This window comes from Oncorhynchus masou, unplaced genomic scaffold, assembly GCF_036934945.1.
Source record: "Oncorhynchus masou masou isolate Uvic2021 unplaced genomic scaffold, UVic_Omas_1.1 unplaced_scaffold_10594, whole genome shotgun sequence".
Classification (NCBI taxonomy): Eukaryota; Metazoa; Chordata; class Actinopteri; order Salmoniformes; family Salmonidae; genus Oncorhynchus; species Oncorhynchus masou.
In genome coordinates, this window is record NW_027000302.1 from 1 (window position 1) to 8881 (window position 8881).

General features: G+C 44.1%; 1 long non-coding RNA gene across 1 annotated transcript; it reads right to left on the minus strand.

Annotated features, from left to right (window-relative positions):
- Window positions 1-7250: 7250 nt before the first annotated feature.
- On the minus strand, window positions 7251-8578 carry LOC135528935 (uncharacterized). The gene is made up of 3 exons (XR_010453603.1): window positions 8504-8578; window positions 7946-8069; window positions 7251-7299 (listed from the first exon to the last, which is right to left on the minus strand). It is a non-coding gene; the product is annotated as an uncharacterized LOC135528935 (long non-coding RNA).
- Between the last annotated feature and the right edge of the window lie 303 nt (window positions 8579-8881).

Sequence of the window (8881 nt, forward strand, 5' to 3'; positions counted from 1 at the left end):
AAATATGTACTTCGTTCAGTTACGTATTGCTACATACTAACACAATGTTAACCACAACATACTAACACACTGTCGACCCACACACCATACCAACACACTGTGACCCACAGCATGCTAACACACTGTGACCCACAACCTACCAACACACTGTGACCCACAACATACTAACACACTGTCACCCACAACATACTAACACACTGTGACCCACAACATACTAACACACTGTGAACCACAACATACTAACACACTGTGACCCACAACATACTAACACACTGTTAACCACAACATACTAACACACTGTGACCCACAACATACTAACACACTGTGACCCACAACATACTAACACACTGTGACCCACAACATACTAACACACTGTGACCCACAACATACTAACACACTGTGACCCACAACATACTAACACACTGTGACCCACAACATACTAACACACTGTGACCCACAACATACTAACACACTGTGACCCACAACATACTAACACACTGTGACCCACAACATACTAACACACTGTGACCCACAACATACTAACACACTGTGACCCACAACATACTAACACACTGTGACCCACAACATACTAACACACTGTGACCCACAACATACTAACACACTGTGACCCACAACATACTAACACACTGTGACCCACAACATACTAACACACTGTGACCCACAACATACTAACACACTGTGACCCACAACATACTAACACACTGTGACCCACAACATACTAACACACTGTGACCCACAACATACTAACACACTGTGACCCACAACATACTAACACACTGTGACCCACAACATACTAACACACTGTGACCCACAACATACTAACACACTGTGACCCACAACATACTAACACACTGTGACCCACAACATACTAACACACTGTGACCCACAACATACTAACACACTGTGACCCACAACATACTAACACACTGTGACCCACAACATACTAACACACTGTGACCCACAACATACTAACACACTGTGACCCACAACATACTAACACACCATGACCCACAAGCATACTACACATAAGGCCCCCAACATACTAACACTACCCATTCATAGCATACTAACACATATTACAACACCACTACACAGACCACCTTCCTACTTTATGCTGACCCACAACATACTAACACACTGTCTTACAACCTACTATTTACACTATGACCCCACAACATACTATACCTATGACCCACAACATACTAACACACTGTGACCCACAACATACTAACACACTGTGACCCACAACATATAACATATTTGTATACTAACACACTGTGACCCACAACATACTAACACACTGTGACCCACAACATACTAACACTGTGACTCACAACATACTAACACTGTGACCCACAACATACTACTTGCACTGTAATGCAACATACTAACACACCATTACAACATTTAACACATGTTACCCACAACCTACTACACTGTGACCCACAACATACTAACACACTGTCAACCACAACCTACTAACACACTGTGACCCACAACATACTAAACACTGTGACCCCACAACATACTAACACTGTGACCCACAACATGCTAACACACTGTGACCCACAACATACTAACACACTGTGACCCACAACATACTAACATGACCCACAACATACTAACACACTGTGACCCACAACATACTAACACACTGTGACCCACAACATACTAACACACTGTTAACCACAACATACTAACACACTGTGACCCACAACATACTAACACACTGTGACCCACAACATACTAACACACTGTGACTCACAACATACTAACCACAACATACTAACACACTGTGACCCACAACATACTAACACACTGTGACCCACAACATACTAACACACTGTGACCCACAACATACTAACACACTGTGACCCACAACATACTAACACACTGTGACCCACAACATACTAACACACTGTTAACCACAACATACTAACACACTGTGACCCACAACATACTAACACACTGTTAACCACAACATACTAACACACTGTTAACCACAACATACTAACACACTGTGACCCACAACATACTAACACACTGTGACCCACAACATACTAACACACTGTGACCCACAACATACTAACACACTGTGACCCACAACATACTAACACACTGTGACCCACAACATACTAACACACTGTGACCCACAACATACTAACACACTGTGACCCACAACATACTATCACACTGTGACCCATAACATACTAACACACTGTTAACCACAACATACTAACACACTGTTAACCACAACATACTACACTGTGACCCACAACATACTAACACTGTCACCACAACATACTAACACACTGTGACCCACAACATACTAACACACTGTGACCCACAACATACTAACACACTGTGACCCACAACATACTAACACACTGTGACCCACAACATACTAACACACTGTGACCCACAACATACTAACACACTGTTAACCACAACATACTAACACACTGTTAACCACAACATACTAACACACTGTGACCCACAACATACTAACACACTGTGACCCACAACATACTAACACACTGTTAACCACAACATACTAACACACTGTGACCCACAACATACTAACACACTGTGACCCACAACATACTACACACTGTGACCCACAACATACTAACACACTGTTAACCACAACATACTAACACACTGTGACCCACAACATACTAACACACTGTGACCCACATACTAACACACTGTGACCCACAACATACTAACACACTGTGACACTGTTAACCACAACATACTAACACACTGTGACCCACAACATACTACACACTGTGACCCACAACATACTAACACACTGTGACCCACAACATACTAACACACTGTGACCCACAACATACTAACACACTGTGACCCACAACATACTAACACACTGTGAACAACATACAACATACTGTTACCCACAACATACTAACACACTGTGACCCACAACATACAACACACTGTCAACATACTAACACACTAACCACAACATACTAACACACTGTGACCCACAACATACTAACACTACTGTGACCCACAACATACTAACACACTGTGAACCACAACATACTACCACACTGACCCACAACATACTAACACACTGTGACCCACAACATACTAACACTACCGACACACAACATACTAACACACTGTGACCCACAACATACTAACACACTGTGACCCACAACATACTAACACACTGTGACCCACAACCTACTAACACACTGTGACCCACAACATACTAACACACTGTGACCCACAACATACTAACACACTGTTAACCACAACATACTAACACTACCGACACACAACATACTAACACACTGTTAACCACAACATACTAACACACTGTGACCCAACATGCTAACACTGTTACCCACAACATACTAACACACTGTGACCCACAACATACTAACACACTGTGACCCACAACATACTAACACACTGTGACCCACAACATACTAACACACTGTGACCCACAACATACTAACACACTGTGACTCACAACATACTAACACTGTGACCCACAACATACTAACACACTGTTAACCACAACGATATACTACCCACAAACACACTGTTAACCACTGTCAAACAACCTACTAACACACTGCTTGACCCACAACATACTAACACACTGTGACCCACAACATACTACTGTTAACCACAACATACTGTTAACCACAACATATTTCAACACACTGTGACCCACAACATACTAACACACTGTGACCCACAACATACTAACACACTGTGACCCACAACATATTAACACACTGTGAACCACAACATACTACCACACTGTTAACCACAACATACTAACACACTGTGACCCACAACATACTAACACACTGTGACCCACAACATACTATCACACTGTGACCCATAACATACTAACACACTGTTAACCACAACATACTAACACACTGTTAACCACAACATACTAACACACTGTGAACCACAACATACTACCACACTGTGACCCACAACATACTAACACACTGTGACCCACAACATACTAACACACTGTGACCCACAACATACTAACACACTGTGACCCACAACATACTAACACACTGTGACCCACAACATACTAACACACTGTTACCCACCATACTAACACTGTTAACCACAACACTAACACAGTTAACCACAACATACTAACACACTGTGACCCACAACATACTAACACACTGTGACCCACAACATACTAACACACTGTTAACCACAACATACTAACACACTGTGACCCACAACATACTAACACACTGTGACCCACAACATATTAACACACTGTGAACCACAACATACTACCACACTGTTAACCACAACATACTAACACACTGTGACCCACAACATACTAACACACTGTGACCCACAACATACTATCACACTGTGACCCATAACATACTAACACACTGTTAACCACAACATACTAACACACTGTTAACCACAACATACTAACACACTGTGAACCACAACATACTACCACACTGTTAACCACAACATACTAACACACTGTGACCCACAACATACTAACACACTGTGACCCACAACATACTAACACACTGTGACCCACAACATACTAAACACTGTGACCCACAACATATACTGTTAACCACAACATACACACTGTGACCCATAACATACTAACACACTGTGACCCACAACATACTAACACACTGTTAACCACAACATACCAACACACTGTTAACCACAACATACTAACACACTGTTAACCACAACATACTAACACACTGTGACCCACAACATATTAACCACAACAAACATAACACACTGTTAACCACAACATACTAACACACTGTGACCCACAACATACTAACACACTGTGACCCACAACATACTATCACACTGTGACCCACAACATACTAACACACTGTTAACCACAACATACTAACACACTGTGAACCACAACATACTAACACACTGTGACCCACAACATACTACCACCACACTTTTAACCACAACATACCAACACACTGTGACCCACAACATACTAACACACTGTTACCCACAACATACTAACACACTGTGACCCACAACATACGAACACACTGTGACCCACAACATACTAACACACTGTTAACCACAGCAGGGTGAACACACTGTGACCCACAACATACTAAACACTGTTACCCACAACAGGGTGAATTCTGTATTAACATACTGTGACCCATAACATACTAACAGGGTGAATTCATACTAACACACCGTGACCCACAACATACTAAAACACTGTGAACCACAGCATACCAACACTCTGTTAACCACAGGGTGAATTCATATTAAACACTGTTAACCACAGCAAACTAACACACTGTTAACCACAACAAACTAAAACACTGTGACCCACAACATACTAACACACTGTGACCCACAACATATTCTGTATTAAACACTGTGACCCACAACATACTAACACACTGTTAACCACAACAGGTGGAATTCTGTATTAAACACTGTGACCCACAGCAGGGTACTAAAACACTGTGACCCACAACATACTAAAACACTTTGTGACCCACAACATTAAACACCGTACACAACATACTAACAGCAGGGTGAATTCTGTATTAAACACTGTGACCCACAACATACTAACACACTGCTGACCCACAGCAGGGTGAATTCTCTTGTACAGCATTAAACACTGTGAACCACAGCAGGGTGAATTCTGTATTAAACACTGTGAACCACAGCAGTGAATTCTGGTATTAAACACTGTGACCCACAGCAGGGTGAAATTAAACACTGTGTGATTTTAAACACCGTGACCCACAGCAGGGTGAATTCTGTATTAAACACTGTGACCCACAGCAGGGTGAATTCTGTATTAAACACTGTTACCACAGCAGGGTGAATTCTGTATTAAACACTGTGACCTACAGCAGGGTGAATTCTGTATTAAACACTGTGACCACAGCAGGTGAATTCTGTATTAAACACTGTGAACCACAGCAGGGTGAATTCTGTATTAAACACTCCGTGACCACAGCAGGGTGAATTCTGTATTAAAGACTGTGACCCACAGCAGGGTGAATTCTGTGTATTAAACACTGTGACCCACAGCAGGGTGAATTTGTATTAAACACTGTGACCCACAGCAGGGTGAATCTGTATTAAACACTGTGACCCACAGCAGGGTGAATTCTGACCCACAGCAGGGTGAATTTAAACACTGTGACCCACAGCAGGGTGAATTCTGTATTAAACACTGTGACCCACAGCAGGGTGAATTCTGTATAAAAACACTGTGACCCACAGCAGGTGTGCATAAAACACTGTGACCCACAGTAAGGTGAATTTGTATTAAACACTGTGACCCACAGCAGGGTGAATTCTGTATTAAACACTGTAGACCCACAGCAGGGTGAATTCTGTATTAAACACTGTGACCCACAGCAGGGTGAATTTTGTATTAAACACTGTGACCCACAGCAGGGTGAATTTGTATTAAACACTGTGACCCACAGCAGGGTGAATTTGTATTAAACACTGTGACCCACAAGTTAGCAGGTGAATTTTTGTATTAAACACTGTGACCCACAGCAGCACTTGCATTAAACACTGTGAATTCTTGTATTAAACCCTGTGACCCACAGTAGGGTGAATTCTGTATTAAACACTGTGACCCACAGCAGGGTGAATTCTGTATTAAACACTGTGACCACAGCAGGGTGAATTTGTATTAAACACTGTGACCCACAGCAGGGTGAATTTGTATTAAACACTGTGACCCACAGCAGGGTGAATTCCCAGTATTAAACACTGTGACCCACAGCAGGGTGAATTCTGTATTAAACACTGTGACCCACAGCAGGGTGAATTCTGTATTAAACACTGTGACCCACAGCAGGGTGAATTCTGTATTAAACACTGTGACCCGCAGCAGGGTGAATTTTGTATTAAACCCTGTGACCCACAGCAGGGTGAAATTTATTAAACACTGCATCCACAGCAGGGTTAATTCTGTATTAAACACTGTGACCCGCAGCAGGGTGAATTCTGTATTAAACACTGTGACCCACAGCAGGGTGAATTCTGTATTAAACACTGTGACCCACAGCAGGGTGAATTCTGTATTAAACACTGTGACCCACAGCAGGGGGAATTCTGTATTAAACACTCAAGGAGCTCGAAGTGTGTTCTCACCGGGTGATGCGGGCGAGCTGAAACAGGCTAGAGAGAGGATGGCTGGGCGAAAGAATCGCAGGAAGATGAAACTACTGACGGCTGTGTACCTCACATCCTGGTCGACTACAGAAACACACAGAGGGGGATGTTAGCACAGTGCAGCAGGGGGCAGTGCAGCCAATCAACCAGAGTTTCCACCTACTGGAGAAGAAAACCAATGATAAAGACAGGAAGTAAAACAGGAAACAGTCTTTAACAACATCACAGAGACTAGAGGGACAGAGACAGAGAGAAAGAGAGAGAGAGAGAGAGGGAGAAGGGGGGAGTGGAGATACAGAGAGAGAGAGAGAGGGAGGAGAGAGAAAGAGCGAGAGGGAGGGGAGAGAGAGAGATAGGGAGAGAAAGAGAGGGAGGAGAGAAAGAGAGGGGAGAGAGAGAGAACGCGAGGGGGGAGAGAGACAGAGAGAGAAAGAGAGGAGAGAGAGAGAGAGCGAGAGAGAGAACGCGAGGGGGAGAGAGAGACAGAGAGAGAAGAGAGAGGGGGAGAGAGAGCAGGGAGAGAGAGCAGAGAGAGAGAGAAAGAGAGGGAGGAGAGAGAGATAGGGAGAGAAAGAGAGGAGAGAGAGAGAGAGCGAGAACGCGAGGGGGAGAGAGAGAGAGAGACAGAGAGAGAAGAGAGAGGGGGAGAGAGAGAGACAGAGAGAGAAGAGAGAGGGGGAGAGAGAGCAGAGAGGTCACCACTCTACAGGATTTGGTGTTAGTTGGTTACCTTCGAAACGTGTTGCAGCAGATTCTCTGAGTGAGAAGAAAATATCACACATGACGGTGGGACAACGCACGCCTGACGTCGTGATCATGTTGAAGATCCGGTCTACATACTGACGCAGGTTCTCCTGAGAAGCCACAGGTTCAGAACCACAGGGTTAGAACCACAGGGTTAGAACCATCAGGGTTAGAACCACAGGGTCAGAACCACAGGGTTAGAACCACAGGGTCAGAACCACAGGGTTAGAACCACAGGGTCAGAACCACAGGGTTAGAACCACAGGGTTAGAACCATAGGGTTAGAACCACAGGGTTAGAACCACAGGGTCAGAACCACAGGGTCAGAACCACAGGGTTAGAACCACAGGATTAGAACCAGGCTTGGTCTCACCACTACTACAGGCTACACACACACACACACACACACACACACACACACACACACACACACACACACACACACACACACACACACACACACACACACACACACACACACACACACACACACACACACACACACACACACACACACACACACACACACACACACACCACTCACTCTGTTGGTCTCTAGGTTTTCTGACTCTTTCAGCTTCACCGGGTCGATCTCACAGGGCTTGTGGTCCGTACAGATCTGGAGACAAACATTACCACTGTTACTGACAAACTCTTTATACTGACAGAGAGAGAGAGAAGAGGGGAGAGAGAGAGAGAGAGAGGGAGAGAGAGAGAGAGAGAGAGAGAGAGAGAGAGAGAGAGAGAGAGGGGGAGAGAGAGAGAGAGAGAGAGAGAGGGGGGAGAGAGAGACAGAGAGAGAGAGAGAGGGAGAGGGAGGGGAGAGAGAGAGAGAGAGAGGGGAGAGAGAGAGAGAGAGAGAGAGAGAGGGGGAGAGAGAGAGAGAGAGGGAGAGAGAGAGAGAGAGAGAGAGAGAGAGAGG